This window comes from Anas acuta, chromosome 3 (assembly GCF_963932015.1).
Source record: "Anas acuta chromosome 3, bAnaAcu1.1, whole genome shotgun sequence".
Taxonomy (NCBI): domain Eukaryota; kingdom Metazoa; phylum Chordata; class Aves; order Anseriformes; family Anatidae; genus Anas; species Anas acuta.
Window position 1 is genome coordinate 69,960,209 of NC_088981.1, and position 26,673 is coordinate 69,986,881.

Below are 26,673 nucleotides of genomic sequence, written 5' to 3' on the forward strand. Positions count from 1 at the left end.
CTTTTCTGGATGAGGCTGGCTGTAAGGCAGGCGCTTCGGAAGAGAGGGAGCACTATTCTAAGCTGACGAGGCAGAAGGAAGGCTTGTGTTGAATCGGGGGCTGCTTGCAGCAACATTTTGATCGTGGTTCAGGTTGAAGCACCTCGAAGACGCAAGCCCCATCGCTGTAGCCTAACAGAAGTCCTGCATGTTAACACTGAAGTATTCATCATTTCTGGGCTATTAGCGTGGCATGTGCCCTCCACATGTCTGTCATCCTCCGCAAGCGGTGGAGATGTTATCCAGAAACAGCTGAGTGCAGAAACTTGCCAGGTCACGCATGGGAAACGTGCTACTGACTTCTCAACAGGAGCGAGTCCTGCACAGCGCTGTGGCTTGCGGCTTCGTCCCGCCACCTTCACGTGGCTGATGCTCAGAGGTAGCACCCTGCCTGTGATGACAGCAGCCTCCAGGAGGGCTGTATGTTGTGTAATACACAGAAAACATCCCACCTGAAAGACATCTCAGCAGCCCAGCGCTGGGCAGGGCTCTGAGACCAGAGGGCTGGGTTTGAAGGCAGAGATCAAAGCCCTCGGCTGTGCACGGGTGGGAGTGCTTGGGAAGAGCTCACACAAAGATGGGGTTTGTTACTTTGCCTTTCCCATCTGGTTTAGGTCCCTGGACTTGTAACTGCTTTTACCCAAGTAAGATTTGGGTGAATTTATGTGGGAATTGAGTTTTAAATTTTGGGGGGAAACATGGACTGTTAATCTCCTGTTACCGGACGGCTTTTACAGCACCTTTCAGATTCCAGAAGTCAAAAGAAGAATTTGCTTTCCCTTTGAGGCGTATATTTAAGGCATCTTTGAAAGTCACATGTACCACAGGAGACTTAGCAAAAGCACAGTGGTTTCTATTGCTGTATTAAATATTTCCCTAGCTGTACTTCTGATTAAAGAAATAAATTCCTAAGCCATGACTTTTAACCACCTCTTCTCTAGGAAAACTTCATAACCGCAGTGAGAGACCAGCCCCAGCCCAGGCCACTGTCCTGCTTCAGCAGGAGCTGTAAGAGGGCTGCCATGTAGAGAATTTTTATTTCAAATTATCACTGCTGCTTCACTTTCACTGTAAAAAGCAATTCTCATGGTATTTTTTTTCCTAGAATATTCCTCTTCTTGTAGAGGATACCCATGAATATATTCAATGTCTTGCTCTCTTCTTTATTCTTTTGTATCTCTTATGTCTGGGAAAAATTCCAGGAGCTTTATGGTGTAGCTTTAGGCGCTTCTGGGTTGGAAACGCTTCTACGTGTCACGCAGACAAGAACTGTCCTTGTTTAAAAAAAAAAAAAAAAAATCACAGAAAACTCTTCAGTTCCGTGGTGGAGGAGGAGGAAGGTGCCCTAGGCACAGCTGGCGATTAGTTGTATAGTTTCTTCAGGTTGATAACCAGCTCTGATAGAAATCTGTTCGTTGATGGACAGTTCCCTAATGATACTGGACAGGGAGAGCAGCAAATTTAATACGCTCCGCAAGTCGGGGTTGGGTGAAACACCAGAAAACTCTTGGAAGTCTGAGATAAATCCCCTTGGAGCTTGCTTTGTCTGCTCACGACTTTCCCTTTCTGGTATTTAACCAAGTTTGAATCCAGGTCATCTCTGCTAGGCTAATGTATGTCAGTGGAGTGGTGGAGTGTGAAGGGAGCTTTTCCTTTCTTTCTCTCTCTCACTCACCTGGAACACATAAGCAAAAGAGCAGGCGGTCTGAAGCTGAAACTGTGGCAGTCCACACATGTCGAAGTAACTGTTGGGAACAGCAGCAACAGAAATCTGTTCTTGGTCAGTTTGGCAAAGCATAAACTACCAAGTGACTCATCAAATGTACTTCTGCAGTCATTCGGCAGGTAATGCCGTACATTTGCTAATGTTAATAACCTTGACTGTAGCTTAAAAAGGTCCAGCAACCTCCAATTAAACTTTCTGTAATTTTCAGAAGTAATTGAAGTAATTCCTTCTCATGTTGCATGCTGTTTCTCTGCAAGGATCCGGAAACATCCACGTCATCGCAATCCATTTGTTACATTTAATAGATGGTGCTCATCTTATGCTTAAAAAAAGTTTTTAGAAATAGAATTCTTTAATGGAGCCCAGTTAAATCTTTTGCAAAGGCTTTTAAAGTGTCAGATAGGGCTTGCAAATAGCAGAGACTGGCGCTGCGGATTATTTAAATCTGTATGACATCACCAGTGGATAATTTAAAAAAAAAAAACACTTATTATGTAAATGTATTCAGTAACCAGTAAGGTTATGTATGTGAGAAATCATACTTTTGTGCGCTTTAAGTCATCTCACCTGCGTTGTGTTTGTTCTCGGTGGAGTACAGCATCTGATTGTGCCTTGGAACATCTCCAGGGAGCTCATCTCCAAATTGCTGCTGTGATTTACGGGAACTGAATCATGAAGCTTCTTGAACCTTTCAGAGCTTCCTGCTTCTTTGTTGGTCTTTTTAGATCTAACATAGTTTTAAATACTTCTCAGCGATTAGATTAGGCGCAGGCAATTTCCTTTTCAAATTGCCTGAGCAGGCCCTTTGGTAAACAGTAATAACCTTGTTTTGGCTCAATAGGGTTTGGCAGGCTAATTAAAATGGACTTCGGGGCTGCAAATAGGTATGCAGGAAAACTCTACAGGTCTGCTCAGAGGCTTGATTGGGTTTCCATGGACATTGGTTCAATTGTGACCATGCGTGTCTTCTGTTATGGTTTGCACTGTAATCTGTACATTGCTTGCTTCAGAAAATCATAGTTTATAAGCACGTTGATTGATAAAACACTTCTATTTCCTACCCCATAACTGCTTCAACCACCCAATCCATTAGATGGACGCATCTTGAGTAATGCCATCTCTTCCATAGGAATTTATGCTAAAACTGCTTTAATCCCTGAATGTTCGGGATTTTTTAAGGCAGAGGAAATAGAGAGGAGTTAAAGATTTCACACAAGTCAAGAATTGCCATACGAGGATCTTTCCAAATAAGTCCGAGATTTGTACAAAACTGACGGCTGCGTTTTCATGCAGGGCCTGTATTGACTTTGTGCTGCATGACGCATCCTGCTAGGTCTTTGTGCACAATAAACCACACTGACCTCCCGACCCTTCCCCTGACAACCTCATCGTTTTCCGGCTGAATGTGCCTGGTCACCCTGCAGCTATCGCCATAAACACATATGTAACTTTCAAAATCATTTCTTGAGCTTTTTTTCCTCATTTCAGAGAGCGCAGAGAAAGCAGTGTCCCTGTCTACACACGGGCATACCCACACATTTCCAACCAGTAGTCAGATTGCTAAAAAAAAAAAAAAGCCCATGGGTAATTAGCACTGTGAGTATAGTTAATCGATTTCAAATTAAATGCCACCGGCACTGGCAAAAGGTCACACTAGGTTTTGTTATGGGTTTGAGAAACCCCCTGGTTTAGTGTGCGCTGTCTCTGGGAACGGTTATTGTCTTTGTGTGCTGCCTGTGACAATAAAGGAGCAAGGACTGCAGTTTTTGCAAATGATGCTGTACATTTTATTATTGTTTTAATATACATCGTGGTTTTCTGTGTTGATTTAAAGAAAAAAGCCCTTCAATGTAAAGAAGGCAGTTGTATCTTCTTAAGCATGGAAAAAAGAGCTGGGGCGAGGATGGGGTAGGAACCTCATCTCTGGCTTCCTAGTCCACCATTCTCATTATTAGACGGTTTTGCCTCCTAGGCAGACAGATTACTTCATATTTTCATTCATTAATGATTTATCAGACAGCTCCTCCCCTACAGGCTCATCTCCTCTGTTATCCGCACGGCCCACACGCAACCAGCAGCACGCAGCTGCCAGCTGGCACTCGCACGTGAAGCGTGTGCTTTACTACCTGTACTTAAAGCAAAACAAGTGAGAGAGATGAGGCGACCCTGCATGTAAAGCAGCAGCTCTGGTGCCTTTGTTATGGGAATGCTTGGTGGCCTCTGAAAGCTCTGGGCGTTTTGGTGGGCAGGTGTGCTTGGTGGCAGCTTCCATTTTAGTCCCAGGTAGTATTAGTTCGAGAAGAGGGAGTGCTGGGGAGAAAATGAAAGAGCTTTGTCTGTGAACAGGAAGGTGTGGGTTGGCTTTAATTTCAGGTTTTGCTATCAGGTTCTTGGCACAACAGCTCTTTTGAAATCCTTTTCCAGTTGTCTGTATGAGAGAGTGATTTTTATCACACCACTAAAGATTAATGCTATTCTTGTTCTCCTTTCTGCTCTCAGAAATCAGTTGTGCTCTGAGGCCTGGGAAAGGGAGCCCAAATGAAATCCCATGATGAAAGGGAAGAAGCCCGAAGTTGCTTACCACTCTCCAGTTTGTCCACCCCAAAGAGGTTGTGACTGGGTACAACAGGGGAACATGGGTTGTAGAACAGGAGGGAAGAGTATAACTTAGGAGAGGAGTAATAAATCTCATTATTTTAGCAGGTTACAATGGAAATTATGCATTAAAGGTGCAATGAGCACCTCAGCAGGGAGAAACCGACTGTCCCTAGGATACCTAAAATATCTTTTCACCCTCACTGTTTTCAATCACTTCCTCAGTTGTTCGGGCTGAGCTGGAGCTATACAGTGCTGTTGTAAGGGGAGAGCTAGCAGGAGAAGGGGATTCAGGCTGCCACACATAATGGGTTAGCTGTTCTGTTGTGTGCTGCAAGACTAATCGATTTGAATGCCTCTGGCTTCGGAGGGGAGAGAGGTGGGTGAGAACAGTAGGCGTCTGTGTGCTCTGGGCAGCCAGGTGTCTGCACAAGCGCTGTGAGCGCTGAGGGAGATGAGGCTCCTGCTGCTCCTCGCCGGCCTCCCCCGGGGCTGGGTGGGAGGCCCTGCTGGGGCTGTGCTCACACAGGCCGAGGAAAGAGGTCACTGCGTGGTGGCTCAGGATAGCATAGAGGGAAACCGAGACAAAACTACAACTAACACATTTCAAGGGGTAGTTTGTGAGCAGAGCAGGGACTTGGGACACAGATCTTACATGTCCCCAGGCCAAGGGCACAGCCTGTCGGTGTCAGTACAACTGGTTCATCCCAGCTGGATGGGGACAGCACTTGCCATCAGTAAAGCCAAGTGTATGTTTACAGCACCCTGACTGCTTCACAGCATTTCCCTGCACACGGAGCACGTTGCCTCACACAGCATGCAAGAAGTGTACAAGAGGTTGGTGCAGCATAAAGTCTGCACTGAATTTCCACCCAGTGCTAACTGCCTGTGGTAAACCACTGCTCGCCAAGCAGCTGTTTGGGTTTTTTTCTATGCATCTCATAGCTCTACCACTCGCATTAGAACATAGGTTCTGAAAAAAAGCAGGAATTTGAACCATGCCATTTCCTCACAAAATGCGTGCTGTGTTTTTTGCTACGTTACTGAATTGCTGCATTTGTCTCTAGTTTCCTGGAAGGAAGGAGAAGAGGATGCTGCTAAGTGCAGCAGATCTGTCTGTGACCTGACAGAATCACAGAATTGCTGGGGTTACACAGGACTTCTGGAGGTGATCCACCCCCTGTTCAAACCAGGGTCAGCTTGAAATTGGTATCTCAGAGCAGTGTCCCTTTTGGGCATCCTTTTGAGTATCTCTGGCACTGGAGAAATCACAGCTTCTCTGGACAGTCAGTTCCAGTGCTCAACACCCTCGCAATAGAAAAGTTTCTTTTCCTGTATTTAAATGACATTTCCTGTATTTTACTCTCTGCCCATTGCCGCTTTCTCTGTCACCGGCACCACCGAGATGTCTTGCCTTGTCTTCTTTGCTGCCTCTCATCAGGTATTTGTACACCTTGATCAGATCCACCTCAGCCTTCTCTCCTCTAGGCTAAATGTTCCCAACTTTATCAGCTTTTCTTCACATGACAAAAGCTCCAATCTCTTACTATCTTTGTGGCTCTTGGCTGGCCTCACTCCAGTGCATCCATGTGTGTTGTGCACTGGGAAGCCCCAAACTGGACACAGCACTCCTTAAGAGGCTCAGCAGTTCTGAGTAAAGGGGAAGATCACCTCCCTTGATGTACTGGCCATGCACTTTCTGACACAATCCAGGGTGCTGTTGGCCATCTTTGCCATAAGGAAACACAGCTGGTTTACGTTCAGCTTAGCATCCATTGGGACACCCATTTTTTTTCCTTCTTTCTAGCTGGTCGGCCCTCAATATGTTCTCCCTAGCATTTGGTTATTTCCCCCCGAGCACAGAACTTTGTATTTCACTTTGTTGAACTTTATGAGGTTGTTGACCCATTTCTCCAGCCTGTCAAGGTCCTCATGAATGGCAGCACAACCATCTCATGTACCAGCTATTCCTCCCAATCTTTCTGAAGATGCACACTCTGGCATTAATGAAGAAATTAAACAGTATTGGCACCAGTGGCAACTTCTGGGGCACACCACTAGTGCCCCATTCAGCAGCAGGCCCACGTTTTCCCTAGTCTTCCTTTTGCTGCTGATATTCATACAGAAAAGCTCCTTGCTGTTTTCACATCTCTTGAATTCAGCTCCTTTGGGTTTCCTAACCCTCTCTGACCCCATTTCCAGCTTTTGTGCATTTCCATTTTATGTTTGACTTCAGTCAGGAGCTCCTTGTTCATTCATGTGGGTCTCCTGCTACCACTGTTTAGCTTCCTACATATTGAGATGGAGCATTGTGGAGCTTCCAGGAGGTGATCCCTGAAAATTAACCAGCTCTCCTGCACCCCTGTTTTCTCTGGGGCTGTATCCCATGCGATTCTTGTAATCCTATGTAATTCTTGTAATCCCATGCAATGCAATGCACATTCCTGAAGAAGCCAAAATCTGCTTTTCGATCACCTCTGTTGGGAAGTTACCATCAGTGCTCTTCAGGAACCCCTCCTGGAACACTGATTCCCATTGCTGATTTCAGCCTTTTCCCATGTTAAACATGTCTGTGGCTGCTATTTCTTTGTGCAAGCTACTTGATCATTTTACACGGCCAAACTTTTGAACCCCATCCTGAAATGATGTCATGTGGAGAGCAGCTCGCAAAAGAAGGCTATGTGAGGCTTGTACCAAAGTGCAACCCATAACCCACCTAACGTGTTGGGTTTTATTTCCACCTCTTTTCTCACGCTTAAATGTAAAATAAGCATTATGCTGTTGGAACCAGGCAAAGGCTAATTTGCCTCATTTGAATGTGAAAAGGAGCCCACATCCTTCCTGTGCCCTGCAAAGAATGCAAAAAGACTTTACAGAGAAAACAGATGTACTAATATGTATCACTTGTGGGGGGCAGGGGGAATCGGGGTGCTGCCACTAAAGCAGTGCTGAGCTTGCAAGGAAACAAAAGAGCCAGCGTACAAAATATTGTGCTGGGAAGCCGACAAAGTTGGGACTGTTCTCTTTCACTTACATTTATGCTCCTGGCATCTGAAAACCACTCTGAAAAATATATACAAAAGAAAACATGTAGCCTCCTTCTTCACGCTCAAGAAAACCTGCACTGAAGACGCTTAGAGTGCTCAGATGCAAACAAAAAACGGAAGCTTTCGATCCTTAGAGAAATCTTCTGAGTTTCAGGGACATTATTGCCTTGCCAGAAAAGTAAGCTACTCAAAACCATAAATGAAGCAAACATAACTTTTGGAAGTGTCCACTGATTTTATTTATATTTTGAATTCCCCTACATCTCTTGCACACAAATATGAAAGAGTTAGTGCTGTCAGCTCTCCAAAAATACAGGATGTAGTGGGGATGGCTTTAATGGTTTAGAACAGCATGGAAGATAGACAACAAATGAACTCCGGAATTATTTCTACAGCTGTACAACCCACTTCAGAATACCGTCTTTTCCTGAGCGATCTGTTTATTCCTCTTCAAGTACTTCAGTAACGAGCAGTCAGCACTGGTCGGTCAGCTTGTGAATATGCTGATGCTCAAAACTCCCCAAATTCACCAGCCTGCCTGCTGCAGGTTTGGCCCAGAAGCATAACAGAGTCCCTTGCCAGTGATTAGCTTGTAGACAGGAGGCAGTTGTTTGTGGCCATTCATAATTTATAACTTACGTGTATTGTAGGTCGCAGTAATAAATGGGATTCTACAGGAGAATGAATGCTTCTTCTTAAAAGGCTACCTCAGACTTCCTGAATTAAAAACTGATTTTATGAAAGCAAAGAATTGAAATGTGTCAATTAGTCCTCTTCATTATTTTTTTTCAGCAGTAGCATTTGGGGAACAGCCATGGATGGGTGCAATGCTTTATGAAGGCATTGTGCTGTTCTCCCTAAATGCAGCATAACTGCCGTTGTCCTACAATCTGGAATACTAGAGCTCACGACCATAAAAAGGACCCTTCAAAACTGATGCTTCCTCCTCAACATATTGTTTGCATCTTCAGGAAGTGTTCTTAATTCACGGGAGTTTGAAAACCACAGCATTCATGCAAAAAAATAACTTGTAGATATAAGAGCTTCAATAATGCTGAAAAGAGAAATTTTAAGCCCACTTACACAAGTGCGAATGCAATACAACAGCTTGAGATGTTTGAATGTGGTTTACCTGCAGGCTTGTTTTGTAGGATCAGGCTAAATAAAATCTTGGCCTTGAACTACTATCTGTGTTTTGGAACAAACATCGCAATGCAGCACGCTGCAGAAGGAAGGAAGCAGAATAGGAGCTAGATCACTTTCCTTTCCTGCATTATTTCTTGTAAGTGTAGTCTTCGTACATATGGAATAAACATTTCCTGTTGTAAAAATGCTGTCACAGCCTGCAGTAGCCAAATAACCGATAAACCACTGTCACTGAAAACTGGAAGTCAATTAGACCGGCACGTTTAAGGAGAAATGTTCAAAGCATGCAGATGGTCAGCAATGCACTGCTCTGGAAAGACGGTGAGCATGCACAACCTGATAACTGCTGTGGTTGTCAGCAAATGCAGCCTTGTTGTATGGAAGGAATTATAAACCTTGACTCGTGCAAATGGCAGTGTAATGATACGGGCACATTTGGTTCCTGCTTTTTGCTTTGTGTCGTCTATGCAGCTAGACAAAATGGTGTAGGTATCTTATCCTCTCTGCTTCACGTGCTTTAATTCTACTGTGCAGATACTTTATTTATCTCTGTCTGGAGTAATGCTGCTTTGTAACACTACTCCTCAAGCTGTCTGACAGCACTATTAAATCCTCGCTGTGCTAACCGCCCTGTCATTGTACTGTGATAGCAGCCCCAGAGCTGGCAATCCAATTTAACACTAATAAACTTCTATTTTGGTTAAAGCCCCCTCCTCATTCCTAGTACTAGGAAAACGTTTCAACCGTGTTGTTGCATCCTGTACAAATGCTTTAAACATGTAACAAAACAGCATGAAGTCAGGGAATTCCTTTGGATGTCCAGTCTTATTTTTGACCAGCCTTTGTCCTCTGGCTCTCTGGAGCAGTGCCTACGAAGTTTTCTTTCTGTTAGGTTGCACAAGGGGCAGAACACCGTATACTACAGTGGCTGAAGTGTTTGATAATTCCTGATGATAAAACTCGAGTTCCCTGGACATCAAAACACTCATGTAGGTCCCAAAATGTCTGACAAAGCCCTGCGGACTGCGATGATGAGGCAAACGGTGGGCCACACTTTGTGGCCATATTGTGGGAGCAGGTCCCGTAAAGGGTAGGAGATGAATGGCAGGAGTTTGTTTCTTCATTTGTGCACGGGTGGTTTAATATTCTGGATCAAGGAGTTTAGTGGCTGCAACATGTAATCACTCATCTCTCAGAGACCCTGCTTCTTATGGACGTTCAAGCAGTGATTTTTATCTGTCTCTGTCATGGTCAGATAGCAGATGTGGACTCTTATTGTGACAGAGTTACCCACACAAGTAGCTGCAGAAAAGGGAAGTGAGAATCAATTTCTTCATAAGACTTTCTCCTTGGAAGTATTCTAGGTACACAGAAAGGGGAAGCCTTGAGGACCTTGTCTGTTTTTTGCGTGATAGCATTACAGGCAGCCTGTCTGGATGGACTGATGGGGAGCTGGAGGAATGGAAGAAAAGGAAAATTGTGAGTTGCAAGGGTGGAAACCTTTCTTAGCAAGGAGGTAGAGGGAGGAGGGCATCAGCTTGGGATTTGCTTGTTTGGGCTGTGTTCGTTGTACAAAGCTGTGGGAAGAGCCATGGTCAACCCTGGCATTTTCCCATATGAGTTCTAAAAACTGTACTACCACTGTGTGTTCTTCTCTCTTTTCCTTTCATAGAGGAATTATTTCAGGAGAAACTGCAACTAGTCAAAAAATTTTATTCTCAGGATCGTCATTGTGGCTTCCTTGATTGGGTTTCCTACCACAATTCATCCTTCTCTTGGAAAAAAGCATCCCCAGCTTTCGTTCTTACATTCCCTGAGCAGAAAAATAAGCGTCGCCGCGATGTTCTCTGACATCAAGCTACGCAGCCACAAAGCTGCTAAAGCTTGGGCATTTAAATGAGTGGCGGGGCAGAAATGTGTCATCCTGACCATAGCGTTGAAAGCAGCACCCTGAATTTTACAAGAAGGGGAGAAGGGGAAGAAGAGCAGTGCTTTAAGGGGAGGGGAACGTGTCAGTAAGCTTTCTGAGCATACAGTGGCCATAAAGGACTGAATTATGCTGCTCCTGGGGTTGTAGATGAATATCCTCTATGGAACAGATGTTTTGTGTGAGTTATATGCAAAGAGCAAGTTATATACACAAGTCGTGTAAATTTAAACTATAAATCAAACACCATCTATATATCTAAATGATACTTTGGAAGAGTTTGCCTCAGTTTGCTGTTTCTCAGCCAACATGCATGAGTTTTGCTGCTGAGAGGTGAGCATGTGTTTGGCTGGGTTTTGGGTAGTGCTGTGTTCTCTTACTGTTTTTTTCAGTGAGCAGAGGAGACCTGGTGAAACCCTTTTCCAGACTCTGTTTACATCAGCACCTTCGATCTGCCTGCGTCCAAACGAATTATGTCAAAGCAATTGCCTGCATTTGTTTCTTAGCGTGTTCTCCGGCAGCACTGTCGCTTGAGGGTCAAACTGGAATACATTAAACTGGAATTGGGGCAGAAACTGCAGCCAGCCTCAGGTCAATGATGCCTCTTGAGATCTGTGAAAGTGACACTTCTGGGGTTCGTTGCGTTCACGTCCATAGCATTGCTGCGTCTGGGCTGGGTGAGCTGCAGAGGCGGATGGTTAGGCTCACAGTCTCCCATTTAATTCTCTCTCTGTGTGTCTGGAGTAAAAGCACAAGCCTAGGATCGACTTATTTCTTAATATTTCAAAAAGTTAGGGTTTTCAAAATCCATATGCTAAGGCTGTTTTCTTCTATGCAGTCTCTACACATTTATGGTTAGGAAATTACCACAATAAAGCCGTCCTTTGAAATAAATCTGTGGATTCCAGTTATGTGATCTTTGTAATCTAAGTACTAAAATAGTACATCTTTTCTTATAAGCAAGCCTTTAGAAGGTTTAAAAACTTACTTGGACACATGCTTAACAGAACACCCTAATGCTGTAGGTTGTAGGTGGGATTGTGCCAGAGGAAGGGGGAGAAAAACGCATCCAGCAGGACAGCAAGTATTTAGATATAAAAATGCACTGTTCAAACTGTAATTTATCAGGCTCTGATTCACATTCTATTAGTAGCTCTGAAACCTTGCTCTTGATTAACTTTTCCAAAACCTTTGCTTCTTTAGTTAATAAAGAGTTGCTGATCGCATCCTTTTGAGCCTTGAGATAAATAGAGAGGAATACCAGGTATAACAGAGACCATTTGGTACTGGCTTGTGTGTGAATGCATGTGCATATATATACATATCTATTACACTTGGACAGGCCTTTTTACTCCCTAAAATTTTCACAAGCTTTCCTGCTTTAGTTCACTCTACAGAATTTGTGTATTATGATCAGTTTATTGAGGATGGGATGCCGCTTCTGGGTCTGTAACCTGCTAGTACAATTTTACTACGTAGCCTATGCTGTGTTTTAGCAGGCGTTGCTCAGTGAAAGGGACCGAAAGTTTGGAAAACACACTCTTTTCCCACCTGTTGAACAGAAAATTATCTGTAGAATCATGAGTCATTAACTATAATGAGATGTTTGTATGAAATAAAGCCTTTTAAATCTTGGACAAAAACCTTATACCGTGTCCTTAAAACCCACCAAGTGTAAATATTGTAGGACGAGGTAAATTCAGTGTCCCCCGCAGAGCACGTGGTCCTTATGAGCCCACCTGCCTGGGGACGCAGAGCCAGCAGCCTTCTTGGTGGCACCCAGGTCCCTTGGCAGGGCCATCCATACTGAGACAGCGCCTCAGCCCCGGAAGGCTGAGGTTTCCTCCAGTGTCACTTAGTGTGCCATGAGCTGGTCCTGGCTGTCAGGATTACTGACAAGAAGAGGAAAAGGAGTGTGTTTTTTTTTAGTGGAAACAAGACACTGTCTGATGCTGTGATTACTCATCTGGCCTCCGACGTTTTGCAGGCAGTCGATGCTACCTGAAAGAGCTCCTAATAACCAAAGCTGAATGGGGATGCATCCTTTTTAAATCAACCATGATCATCTTCACAACTTGGCAGAGATGGCCAGTACATCACAACACGTGGTGCAAAGTGGTTAATTACCCATAACTGATCATTACTTTTAAAAAAAAAAAAAAACTCTAAAAAAGCCTCTTTACAGTCTGGATTGGATTAGTTTCCACTTCCAATGAGTTTTCCACCTTTGCTAGGCTGGAACCCACAGTTACCAGATTTATTTCCCATATGAATACTTCTATACTACGAACAAAATTAGAAAATTTCCTTTAAGCTTTTTGTTTATAACGAAGCCTTCTGCTCCTCAGTGTTTTCAGTTCTTCAGTCGCTCTCCCCTAGACATTCATCGTGTTTTTTTCCACACTTCATTTAAAAAATGGAGCAGTAGAACCTGATACATTATTCAAGTAGCAGAGGAACAAGAGCCAAATGCAGAGTTACTATAACCTACCTACTCATCTTTTGATTTTCATTTGTTTGTACAGCTGAGGCTCACGTTAGCCCTTTTGGCCACAGCCTTGCCTTGGGAATTCATGTTGAGCTGATTGCCTGCCAGGACGCCTGGTCTCATATTCAGTCTCTGCTTCGGAGGATAGAGTCCTCTCTCTCCCTCTCATCCTGTAAGTATGGCCTGTATTCTTTATTGTAACACAACGGTTTTACACTTGGCCATATTAACACCCAAACTGGTGCTGTTTGCCTTCTCCAGTTCCCACTCGCTCTGTCTCAGACTTTTTCTTTTGTTGTTTGTTTTTTTGCTGTCCCCACTCTTGCTATCTAACCGTACTTAACTTTAATCCAGGTCGCTGATAGGGCTATTAAATAGCAAAGGGATGGTCCTGTGGGAACCCAATAGGAACCCATCTGTTTGTTAATAGTTTCCCGTTTAAAGTTACACTTGGACTTAATTTATCAACTTTTTAATACATTTAATATGATTGTGGACTCGGAATTGACTTCAGTATAAGATACATTTGATTTTTTTGCATGACCTCATGGAAACTATACATGGAGTACTCTCCACATATAGAATCCTGCTGTCCATGAATGGATGAAGCACACTGCACGTGGACTTCAAAGCATTCTGTTTCTTGATAAAGATGTTCTACAGACAAGGATAGATGACTTAGGCTTGTCATGCTGTCAACAACACTGCCTTTATCAAGTGAACTTGTAATATTTGCAAGAAGTTATATCAGATCACTTTGTACAACCTGTTTTTCTTAAAGCCAAGTTGACTTTATTGTAGAGCTTTGAAAAAATATCTATTAATTTACTCCTGTATTGGCTGTTCTAACCTATGCAAAATACTAAGATAAATAAATAAATAAGCCAACTAAAACTAAGCTAACTGGCCAGTTATTACTTTTTACGTTTTGTAAGCACTGACCCAACATGAGCCATCTTCCTGCCCCAGTACATCCCCAGCAGCCCAGAACTGTGTAGAAGTGGCAGCAGCAGCTCAGAGGCTAGCTATCTGAAAGCTTCTGAGACAAGTTTGTCTACCAACTAATTGGAAACACCTAGAATCTTGTATACATTGCTTAGCGTCCTCTCTAGTTGCAGCTGTGGTGGGAAATTATTTCATCATAATCATAGACAGAACACCTGGTCTTTTACTTGTGTGCTAATCAGAAATATTTGCTAAGTAACTTCTGCCTCTGTTGTGTTGTTTTGAATTATTCTACCATGTTTATTGCTCAGAATCTGTCTTTCATAATCTGCTTAGAATAATAAAAAACCTCATATATGATTTATCTGTCTTAATTTTTCCTACTATCTTCTTGCCTCTTTGGTATGATCTTTATCTTGTTATTATCTTTTCCTCTTTTTCTCTTCATATGTAGGTTTCATATATAACACATCATATCTTTTTTTCACTTCCCTGGTAAGCCCAGCTGTTGCTGTTGTTTTTTTTTTTTTTCATTGTGCGTTATTTTTATCTATCCTAGTCTTCTTTTCACAGTTGTAACATTGTAGGCATTTAGGAAATGTCTTAAACCATTCGCAGATGTCAGCAACTTCAAGTTCTGTCTACAGCCTGATTTGACTCCCATTTGCTTTAGTTTTGTGAAATTCCCTCTCAGAAAGCATGCACTGTTTTTAATTTATGTATAGATGAAGAGTGTTTGTTCATATAACACATAAAATTTTACTGGTCTGGATTTGATTGCAGACAGCGTTAGCTATTTGCACAGAAAGTGTCAGTGCTTTTCAGTCTAAACAACCAGTAACCTTCTAGGTTGTGATCATTTCCTTTCTACTGAGACAAAGTTTGCAGCAGGGATTGTCTGGCTCCTCTCTTAATCCAGCCACATCGTATGGCCAGCACTGTGCTGTGCTTGTGGCAGCACTGCAGCTCCTGCACGTTGCTGTCCCTGGGGCTGGGGCAAGGAGCACGGCACCCAGTCCGGCTTGCTTGACATGGTAGGCTAACCACAGGGTTTGGCAGTAAGCTGTGCAGTTTAGCAACGTCCCATAAGCTGTTCACGTTGTGATCCGCATTCTGTGAACTCTGAGTTCTCCATTCCCTTCGGTGCTGCAAGGTCTACACTGCATATGACTCATTGGCAAGTGTCAACTTACTGGCAAGGGACACTGATGAAGCCAGTTATCCTAATCTCTACTGTGGTAACATCACCCTGTGGCAGACACCAGCTAATACCTCAATTGGGTGCATCTTCATTTATAAATATCCGGGATTACTTAGGTTACTTACTTCCAAGTTCTCAGTGACTCAGACATCGTTTCTGACATACAGGGACTGTCAGTTCCCCTCTTCCATTTGGACTTCTTGAGCTGATTACAACTATTTCTTTTAATATTCTAATAACCTACATCTAGTCAGTAGTTTTCAGGAATATTCATTTGCATTGCTCCTCTGCAGACAAAGAGTTTATCTGTTTTTACAGATGCTTATAATTAACATATAAGGAACTGAAAAGGGTCATCCTCTTACAACATCTGCTTTGGTTAGTGTTGTGCTCGGTACCATGGTTTTGTGCTGAATGTGCTTTTGGGTGCGTATTTAACCTGGCTTGTTTTGCCAGCCTGGTTTATGGAGTATGTATTCTTTCCCTATTGAGAGGTCACTTTTTCTCTGCCGCACTCTCTCCCCATGATCCACAAATCTGACATCTGTACTCTGCTATTCACCTAGTTGTTAACTTCTGCAGTCTTCAGGTTTTGTCTTTTTGTGCGAGGAAATAGGGAGGAAGTCCAGGCAGGATCTCCAGATCTCCTGAATTACCTGCAGTTGTGTAGTCTACCAGGTGTATCACAAAGCAGTCACTTCTAGTGAAGCCCGGCCTGTCTGCTCCAGGTTATCATCACATTCTCCATTTCCCTTTTTTGTCTTAAAGACAAAGAAACAGAAACCTCTGTTGTCCGCCTCTTCCTCACAGAGTGCTCTTTTCATTTTTTTTCCAGTGAGGGTGGTTGGAGCTCTCCGCAGGAGCACTTTGGGTCAATGCTTTGTTAACTGTTCATACCCAGAGAACCAGTCAAACCGAGGAGGGCATGCAGGGAGTGTGAGGGGGAGATCAAGCACCATCTGCATAATGCTGCCAGAGTCCAGGGGATGTGTATGTGCTTGGTCATGCATGAGCTATGGGCTTGTGGACCACCTGATGGGTTTTGGGCCCAGTGCTCCCTTGGATCACAGGTCAAGGAACACTGTTGTAGATAATCCTGCATGCCAGGTTGAGCAAATGTCCATTTGGGCAAACATCCACACTCTGTTCTGCATGACTAACAGAATTTTCAGGTGTGTTGTTAGACATTTGCAAATGTACCTTCATTCACAGGCCTGACTTAAAGCATAGTTTCTTTTCTTAAGCATATGGATCCTGGGAGAGAAAGAATGAAAGAAAGTGGGAGAAAAAATAATAATAAATCATAGTTCTGGGTGGATACTTCTGGCTTGAGAGGAGGGAATACAAGAAGTATTGACGTTTGCTGTTTTTGTCGCTCATTGAGTCATAGAAAAATAATCTGAAAGCGACTAGTCCATGCTTCTGAGCAGAGGCAGTGCCGTGACTGATGGCTAACCTTCACGTTGCCTTGGGCTGTTTTGCTGTCCTTGCCAGCAGAAAGGATTTTCATCCCTGACACCAATGTAAATATCCACAACTGCCAATCAGTCCTTTATTTCAGTGTGACTTTCTGCTTAGGCTATGAAGGATTAAAGTAGGACCTCCTATAGCTGCAGTGAGCAGGTTGCAGGAGCTTTAACCTGAAGGACCAGGTTCTGACCTGTAGCTGAGGGTCTCTACACATGAGTATCCCTTGGAGATCATTCCCAGAGATCGTTCCCAGAGCTGTATATGCAATAACCTCAGGTTCATGATGAAATCAAATTAATGCATCCTTCTCCATTCTACTTGCCCTCAGACATGGACATAAAGCTTTAAAACAGATCTGCCTGCCATGTGTTTAGCAATACTTAAATATTTTGATACATGTGGAAGGCTCCTGTAGCTGTTTGCTGGCTTTTGGAAAATGCACATTATCATAGCAGGATCTATTTTCATGGCCCTTAGCCCTTGCTGTCTTTTTAAGCTTCATCTTCACTGGCTAACAGAAGAAGAGACCTGCAGTTTGTAGAGTACATAGCAAAACAGAGCTGGGAATCTTGAGTCTTAGTGGCCTCTATAGCTGGACAGCAGAGGACTGCATGCATTGGTACTGCCACTCTTCTGTATGAGAGAATGCAAGTGAGGACCTGTTTCCTTCTGTGTCCCACTGTCCAGAGTGTTTATCACTGTAATTTCAGCCTGCTATGCTCTCATTTCGAGATTTCAATATCTCTGCTAAAAAAGGAAGAGATGGTAATGTGTCATTTTATAATCCAAATTGATCTCCAGGCAGCATCTCAATCCTTGCACATCAGGTGAACACAGTTTAACCTGTGTGCCTCTGAAGTTATTTTCCAGGCCAGGAACAGAAAGACTTACATATTGCTCACCGCAGTGTGCTGACCCCAGCTAGCAGCTAATCTCCCACCCAGCTGCTCATTCACTGTCCCCCATCAGCATGGGGGAGAGGATCAGAAGGGCAAAAGCAAAGGGAATTCATGGGCTGAGATATATAGGGTTTAATAAGTGAAGGAAATGAAAAGAAAACAAGTGATGTAAAGGCACTCCCTCACCAACTCCCACCAGCAGAGCAGTGCCCAGCCAGCCTCTGAGCTATGGCTGTTTTCAAAAATCTCCCCCTAGTTTCACCGCTGAGCATGATGCTATATGGTCTGGAATATGTCTGTGGTCAGTTTGTGCCAGCTGTCCCAGCTGTGTCTCCTCCCAGCCTGTTGCACATCCCTGTGGTGGTTTTACCCTGCTAGGCAGCTGAACTCCACCACAGCCGTGTCTCAGACCCCTCCTCAAAGGAAAAGGGGGAGAAAATAGGATGGAAAAGGGCTCAAAGATAAGGACAGAGGAATCACTCAACAATTATCGTCATGGGCAAAACAGACTCAGCATAGAGAGATTAATATAATTTATTGTCTATCACTAGCAGACTAGGACAATGAGAAACTAAAAGCAAACTAAAAACAATCTTCCCCTCCATCCACCTTATTCTACGTTCTCCCCCAAGAGGTGCAGGGGAACAGGGAATGGGGGCTGTGGTCAGTCCCTGAGGATTTATCTCTGCCGCTCCTTCACAGTCCCTCTCCGCCCCTGCTCCCCGTGGGGTCCCTCCCAGGGGATGCCGTCCTTCCCAAACTGAGCCTGGGGGGCTGCCCACAGGCAGCAGCTCTTCAACTGCTCCCACACGGCTCCGTACCACGAGGTCCATCCATCCCCCAGGAGCAAACTGCCCCACTATGGGTCCCCCATGGGCCGCAGCCTCCTCCAGGCCACATCCACCTGCTCCACCGGGGGCTCCTTCATGGGCTGCAGCATGGAGATCTGCTCCATGTGGGACCCATGGGCTGCAGGGGGACAGCCTGCTCCACCAGGGGCCTCTCCACAGGCCGCAGGGGAACTGCTGCTGCCTGCCTGGAGCACCTCCTGCCCTCCTGCTGCACTCACCTTCATGTTCTCACTCCTCTCTCCCATCTGCTGTTGCACAGCAGTTTTCTTCTCCCTTTCTTCAATCTGCTCTCCCAGAGGCCCACCCAGCATTGCTCCCTGGCCTGGCTCTGGCCAGCAGCAGGTCCCTTTTGGAGCTGTCTGGAGCTGGCTCTGCTCTGACCTGGGGCAGCTGCTGGGCTCTGCTCACAGAGGCCACCCCTGCAGCCCTCCCGCTACCAAAACCTTGCCATGTAAACCCAATGCAACCCCCAGCCTCATCTCTGTGGGGGCAGAATAAGAAACAGAAAAATCCTTGAAGCTGTGCAAGCAGTGCACAGCAACAGCTAAAACCCTGGTGTGCTCTCAACGTGTTTTGGTCACAAATCTAAACCAGCACCGGACTGGCTGCTATGAAGAAAATTAACTCCATCCCAGCCACCCAGTACACTACCTAGGGTAATTCGGCTATTGTACAGTAAAAACACAGTGGCAACACTGAGTTTGAGAAAATAGGTCTCACTTGTAGCACCTTTTTTTAATTTTCTGTGTCAGTGTAGGCAGAGTTTTAGTGTCTTCCTGCTACTAATGTAGTCTGACTTCAGTGCTTCAGTTGTTCGCTGGCCTTTGTCACCATGTGGTTGCCATCCTCTCTGGGGGTCTCTACCTGTGAGTATCTTTGCCCTTGTAGCTAAAGCCAGTTGCAGTTATGGTATGAAGACTGGAGATTGTTTTGTGACCTGGCCATGAGCTAATTTTTGCTCCTGTTAAGGAAGGAGAGATTTTTTTTTCACCAACGTAACTTGACAAATAAGGAATCTAAGTAACACTTCTAAAATACGAGCAGTAGTAACCTAGATGAAATGCGAGCCCCTTTGGGAGGGAACAGATTCTTGAATGGTCTCAAAGTAAATTCTCAATATTTCTGAGGCTCAGCTTGTTCCCATTTCCTTGCTGTCACATCCTCCCGAGTTCTTCAGTCACAAGCCAGAAATCAGATAAGGCAGAGATGTTAGTTTCATTTGTGCATAGGCAAAGGGAGGTGGGGAGACAGCAATGTTTGTGTTTTGTGGGGCTTTTTTTTTTTTTTTTGAAAATCTTACTCTCTGCTTCTTACATGTTCGAAAGAAGCAAGCAGGATAAACTTCTTCATCCCTCCCTTTTTCCCCTCCCTCTTCTGCCCATCCTGATTCACATTTTGCATTCTCCTCTGTGCGGCTCCCATACTGCGAATCAGATGAACACCCATTAATCCTGGGTGGATTCTAAAAATAAGAATTGAGAGAAAAAAAATCAGAAGTGTGCATCAACCTGCAATCATCTTTCTGTTCTCCTAGGGGAGAAAAGAAAGAGGAAATCAGCAGAGACACTGTTTCACTTCTTCTCTTTCCTAGATAAAATGATTCTGACATTTGCAGCAGTTGTTCTTTTGATACAGGATTTCTAATTTATATACTTAAAAGGCACTTTAAAATTTAGGCACATTAGCTCAAAATGCTTATGCAGACCATCCACCCACTTCTCTCGGCTAGTGAATAGAGCTACCACAAGCAACTTGATGAAGGAGGAACGTAGCTTGAAATCATGCTATTGAATTTACATTGTCTTCTTGTGTGTTACTCAGAACCGAGGACAGACTCATCCTCTCTGGGTTTTGCATTGCAGAGTAAGCAGTGTGTTCACTGTGTGTAGCTGCTGCCTTTAGCTGTTAATTTCAAACCTTCTCTTAACTCATTTTAAGAACAAGAAAGAGAAAAGAAATCCTGACTGAAGGTTTGAGTCTGACTCGCTCATCAGTGCGAATGTAAAACCTGCAGGCACTCCTTATCAACTTGCCTGTAAGTAAGCTTCTTTCTTTTAGATTATAACTGAAGTCTGGATGTTGGTGGCAAAAGAAAAAAATAAATAAATAAAAAGAAAACATGAGAGAACCTCTCCTCACAATTGATCTTTCTGTGCTGCATTTTTCCAGGGCATTTTTTTTAAAGAAACAAATACCCTAAGATAGCGCAAGGTGTAACTCAACTACTGCTACTTTAAGAGATTGCAGGGTGAGATGTTTTTAAAATTACTTTTTATGTTTTGTTCTGTTTTATTTTTTTTTCTGAAAGGAGTATGTCACAGAGAATGGAAAAGAATTTGCTGTTGTTTTTTTTTTTAAAGACGAGGCCATGACATTCACAGACTCGGCTGACAAAGGAACTAGAAACAGAGAGGTGGCCAAGTGTCCTTTTGTTGGCAGGAGGGTTTTTCTCCTGCTCTTTCCTCTTTCCACTGGGAAAGCTTTTGCATTGGGAAATCAAAAGCACAAGCTTTTGATTTTGGCTGGGCAGACAGCTGCGTTGTGCTCGTGCATTTCCTCGTGGCCTTGCCAGGTGTCCCCTCCCCAGCCAGCTACCGGCCGGCCCCACCACCACGGTCCCTCCAGCCAGCACCACATGGGGAGGCTTTTACTGTCACTCCTGCCCAACGGGAACACCGACTTCCTTTTGCCTCTCTAGTCTGTAATAAATGTGACCTAGTTTTGAGCAGTTCTCTCACAATGAAGCAACACAGGGGCTGGAGAATGCCAGACCCACTGAGCAGCACCAGCAGGGCGATGGGGCTGTTTGTCAAGACATCATCACTCTTTCTTCTTGGCTTTCAGTGGTCCTGCCCTGGGGATAGCTTTGTTCACAGCCTCAGAAGTAAACCAACAGTCTGGTCGTAGTTCAGTGAAATCCTTCAGCTTGCACCTTCCCTTCACTGGTCCTGGCCTCGGAGGCTGGCTGAAGCTGAGCAGGCAAGGAGCAGCACAAATCTTAGTCTTGCATAAGTGGCTTTTAGTTCAGGCCCCAGAGGGGGCAAGAAGGGAAGGCAAGCACAGCTGCGGACATGTGTTAGAACTTCAACATGGTCTGTGGTGTCAGGAGGCCGCCGTTTCCACAGCTGCATCCCCCGTCGGGCTGTCAGTGTGGAGGAGCAGCGGGACGGACAGCGGCACTTCAAAGCTCCCTGCAAGCTCTGCTCATCTCATGGCCCACGGGAGCTGCTCATTCTCCTGAGTGGCTTCAGCCACCACTGCAGAAGACTTCCAAAGCAACTTTATGCCGACAAAAAACAAGAGTGAGGGTCCTCCAACACGGTAAAAGGCATTTGCTTTGAGCCAGAGCAGTACGGCAGCAGGAGCTCATCTGCAATGGCTCTTCCTGCATGGAGGTTCGCTGACACTGAGCCCTGGCCTGCTCCTGTTGTCAGACTTTGAGCTGCTGCAGGCAAACAAGCCTGCATTAAAATGCAGAGATTCTTCTGTTCGGCCCACTAAAGGAGAAACTGGGGGTGGAGCTTTAAAGGACTCCTTTCAAAAATCAAATGAATGCAGCCCAAGAATTTTTCAGTGTTGTTTTTCTCGTGAAAATGCAGTTTCAATGCATTCATTGTTCCTGAAACATACTTGACCTGATACATACAAAACTTGAAGTTTTGCCCTGTTGTGTCAGGCCTTTTGTTCAGGAATACCACATGGTGTATGTGCGATTTTGTACATATTCTTAATAGTCACTGTACATCCAGTTGTAGGACAGGTGTAGTGCATGTGTAGATTCAGAGGAAGTCTGTACAAATCCCCGTTCTCTATTATCTTATAAGGCTGAACCAAATCTATCGCATTGCAGTAAACTTCCCTTCTGTCTAGATTGGGACATTAGTTACACTGGTTCTGCTGAGTATAAAAATGGTATGTATTTATACAGAAATCAGTAACCTACCAGCCTGAGAACTAATGAATAATGCTCAACAGTTCCAGTTACGTTGCAACATTTCTTGTATCTTTCTGCCCTGCTCCATGACTCCTGTAAGTTGTGGAATCACTGGTCAAGCTGGAGGCAGTCCTCTAACAGCTCTGCCAGGGTCCAGTACTCCCTGACCGGCTTCTTTGAGATATTCCACGTGTTGCTTTTGAAACGGGCCCAGACTGGATTCTGGAAATTCAGCGTGCTACTATCAGCGTACATGCAAGTCAACAAGAGGTCAGCTAGCAGGCTGTGTGTGAATTCCCAGTCTGTGTAGCACCAGTTTTAAGTGCCCGTCTGTTGCCCATCTTGGGCTGCCTTCCTATGGCTTGTAATAGTCAAAGCGGGTGAGCAAGAGTTTCCTGAAAATCGTATTTTTTAATGTGTCTCAGGCTTATGTTTCAAAATACTTACTCCATTGGTTTCTCTCCGGGGAGCTACTAATGGTGACGTGAAAAGTCAGACATTTCAATTTCGGGATAAAGTTATGTGTTGATTGTTCCCTCTATCTAGCCTGCAGGAGGCATTTCCACAGAAAGCTGAAATGTCTCTTAACAGTTCTTGTAGTTCTTGTTCTTGGAAAGCCTTTTCTGTTCTTCATCTTCACGATAACCCAGAATGTGGCATTTTGAATATTAAATCCTACTGTAACTCATGAAATTTGGCTCATTTGATGTCATAGACTGATAATTCTGTGCTGCTTTCAGCAAAACATAAAACACCAAGAAGATGTCCCTTAGAGGATGTTTTTCTTCACTGCCATGCTGGATGCAAGCCTTGGTTTGATTAGCAAACACATTCACCACAGAGGCGGAATAAAAGCCAAGGATTTTGTTCTTCTGATTCCCTTTCAACATGCCTGTTCTTTAATTTGGCTTTCCTGATGGTGCTTTCCAGTCAAGATTTGTAAGGTTTGGTCAGAAAAAGAGTTACCGTTCATCCAGCCTTTCTCTTTCATCTCTCTCACTTACTTGAAAGAAGTTCTCCTGAAAATGCACAATCGGATTTCCTTCCACAGAAAGCTGTGCAGAGGAAGAGGAACAAAGCCCTGTGGGCTCTGCACTCACTCCCCATCTCTCCTGCTGATCAAAGCTCTCTCCCCTGGAGTGATCTCCGTCCCCAAGCAAGGGATTCCAAGGAGACCATGGCATGGGCGGGAGTGTGTAGAACAAGTGGATGTCTCCCTTCATCTCCCTGTGTATGTCCTTCAAGCATTTCAAGGACCTGCTTTCTCCTAGAATACTCAAAAAAAGCAGGTTCAGGAAAAGCAGGTTTGGGAAAATTCAGTATTTTCAGGCACTAGTTGCAAAATCTTATGGAGAAGCTTCTGATGAAGCAATGAATTTATACCAGTTATCCATCTCTTGGTGGTTTACAGCTGCAGAAGGTAGAGTAGGCCGTGGCTCATCAATACTTTTTACTTTTCCAATATCACACGTTGGAGCTTTCTCTTTTAAAGTCGAAGTATGAAAAACAGACTTTTCTTTCTAGTACTCTTGGACTTTCCTTAGGCTTTGATTACCAAGCAGGCAACAGCGCTAAACATAATTAAGGAGCTATTATTATATAAATCAATTAGTAGTGATAAAAATAATTTTATATCTTTGTCAAATAATGGCATGTCAAATAAATTTGTCAAATAAATCCATGTGGGTGGAAACTACTCTTCTGGGTGAACTGATGAGGGATTACTTGCAATGTAAATGTTCGAGTCGAAAAAATATAACAAGGTCAAGAAAGGAGACAAATAATGGGTATTTTCACTTGTCTCTGAGGAAGTCTCAAAAAAACGTACATGTTTTATATTTTAATGAAAACACATTTTATATCGCCCATAAAAATGCATGTTTAAAACAAACAAATGCAATACATTTGCATAAGAAAAGTTAATTTTAACTAGGCTAGTTACATACCTCTTAGCAGTTCCAGTGGCAAATTATGATAATGCTGCATGACCCCATAACGCATGCATCTGAGAAATGCTGCCTTTATTCCAATGGAAATGGAATAAAATCTCGTTCCTTTACCGTAAGTTGCATAGCATGTTGGTTGAACAACACTGTGTGCTCGTCTCCAGAGAATTCAGTGTAAAACAGCTCCAGATTTTGTTTTTTTGGTGATCTCAGAGCTGGCTGAAGAACTCCAGCCTTCCAGAGCTCCAAGCGCTGACATGCAGGGTGAGCAGACTTTAGGATATGAAATGCCTGCTCTGTGGTACTGAAGGAGATTGGGTTTTGGAATCCATTCATTGATACAAAGGCTGATGCTGAATGGAGGTTATATTTATTGTCTAGGAAAACCCTGAGTTAGCTGAAATTGCTTGAAGCGTGCGCATGCATCCATGTATTCCCTCACATTTAAACCCCCCCCAACACAACGCAGCTAGCTGGCTCCTTTCAGCCAGGAATAAACAACTTCCAAGGACTTGGCTCAAAAAGATGCATGCATGTAACACCCTCTGTCACATTTTACAAGAGACTACAATCAAGTAGTCTTCATGCTCGGATTGTCTGGACACTGTGACAGACTAGAAGGGGGCAACAGAAAGAAAAAACCCTTTCTGTCAGTCACCGACTTTGCATCAAATTTTCCTTCCCTGTGTGCTGCCACTGCAGCAAAATATAAAAGGAGAAGAAAAAAAAATACCAAGGCACTGATAATTCAGTGGTTTTCTATTCATGTCATTCCTTATAAAAATAACCTCCCAAACCATTATTATTCTGAGACTGCTGGTACGTATGTGTACCATCTCCTGGTTTATTCACTTTCTTCAGAATTAATGCATTGAAGGGTTTTATTTTTGCACCAGATTTGTAGTTTTTACTTTTGCCTTACCAATTGACTAAAATGAGTAAATGAAGTGTATAGGGCTGTCCTGGGAGCCCTCATGGCTCGATATGTGAAATCTTCCCAGATTTCAGTGGAGGGTTTTTCCCCTGCTCAGATGAAAGTTTGCAAATGAGCAATAGGGCTGGCTGAACAATAATTCTCTCATATATATTTTTTCATGTCTGCAAAAGCAGCAGCCACAAGAAAATCTCTTTCTCCTGTACTATTCTAGACTTCGTGTTTCCCATCTCTTTCTATTACTTTCATTCTTTTGCTTTCTTTTCTACTTTTCTTTTTCCAGTGAAAACACATGGGAACAAATAAGAGGAGAAACAGATCTGGGAGAGGGAAGGGGAGGAGGCACTAGAGTTTCACAGGGAGGTAAGGTTTCAAGGCAACAAAAAGGCTGCTGAGATTCTGCATTAAATAGTAAAGCCTGCGTTATCACTTCACTAGTCTGGAGTGAATGAATGCGTGTGCCAGCACTTGCACCTATTAATCTGAGCACTACAATGGCTCACTCTTCCCTATCTGAGCCTCCTGATCAGGGATTCCCCCATGGTGTCACCCCGTGCAGCAGCATTTGCTCAGCTGCCTGGGCCTTGCTTTCTGTGCATGGGTCTAAGCACCAAGTCCCCAACCCATCCCTCTGACCCGACGTGCTGCACTGGGCTCCCCCTCTCTCTTGCCCAGAGAAGCTGTGGGTGCCCCATCCCTGGAGGTGCTCAAGGCCACGCTGGATGGGGCTTTGGGCAACGTGGGCTGGTGGGAGGTGTCCCTGCCCATGGTAGGGGCTGGAACTGGATGGGCTTTAAGGTCTCTTCCAACCCAAACCAGTCTGTGATTCTGTGTGAGTTGGCTTGGGCACCTCCACACAAAAGTTTTGATATGGGCACGCTGCTGAGTGAATGGAGAAATGGAGAAATGCAAAAAGAGCGCCTTCAAGTTAAGCTAAGAGCAGGAGGTGGTAGATGTGTGCTGACTGCAGGCAGTATGGCTCAGGGAAATATATTAAAATGGAAATTGTTTTTCAGAACGGGCTTGCAGGATTGCTGATGGTATCTTCAAATTGTGGAAAACACCCTTCAACAGGAGGTTTTTCTAATTAGGCAGGTTAGACTTACGGAGCAGGTGTCTAGGTGTCTGTGAACTGTCACAGATTAACAGGGAGCTGCCGCATGTTTTCCAAGCATTAGCAGCAGAGGGATATGCTTTTTCTGAATCCCAGGAGTTTGTCAAAGCTAATTTCCTGTGTTGATGTTGGGGTAAGGCATACAAAATAGGCAGCCTGGCAGCTACAGAAAAACGAGGATATTTGAAAAAGGATATGCGTTTTATTTACTCTAAGTGACGGATATTGGCTGAAATGTGAGAAGAAATAAGGGGGGGAAATGTGCTTTGCTATCTTTTTTTTTTTTTTTTTCCTGAGCTGTGCATTTTCTCGCTGCCTATTTATATATTCCGGAGAAAGTATGTCCTGCAATTCATTTTTTTTTTTAAGATTTTTCTGTTGTCACTGCTCTTTCTTGCAGCATGAGCATCT

General features: G+C 44.0%; 1 protein-coding gene across 8 annotated transcripts in view; it reads left to right on the top strand.

The window, feature by feature from the left end:
- FYN (FYN proto-oncogene, Src family tyrosine kinase) overlaps nucleotides 1–26,673 on the top strand; it is a 129,379-nt gene that overhangs the window by 64,112 nt on the left and 38,594 nt on the right. For 4 of the 8 annotated variants that reach the window (XM_068677681.1, XM_068677688.1, XM_068677687.1 and 1 more), the window contains exon 3: nucleotides 13,006–13,140. The exons of 2 other annotated variants lie outside the window; for them this stretch is intronic. The gene's annotated coding sequence lies outside the window, so the exon portion shown is untranslated. Of the gene's footprint in view, nucleotides 1–9,891; nucleotides 10,033–13,005; nucleotides 13,141–25,431; nucleotides 25,512–26,673 lie in introns of those variants that run through there. 2 more of the 8 variants (XM_068677684.1, XM_068677683.1) reach the window with 2 other exon arrangements.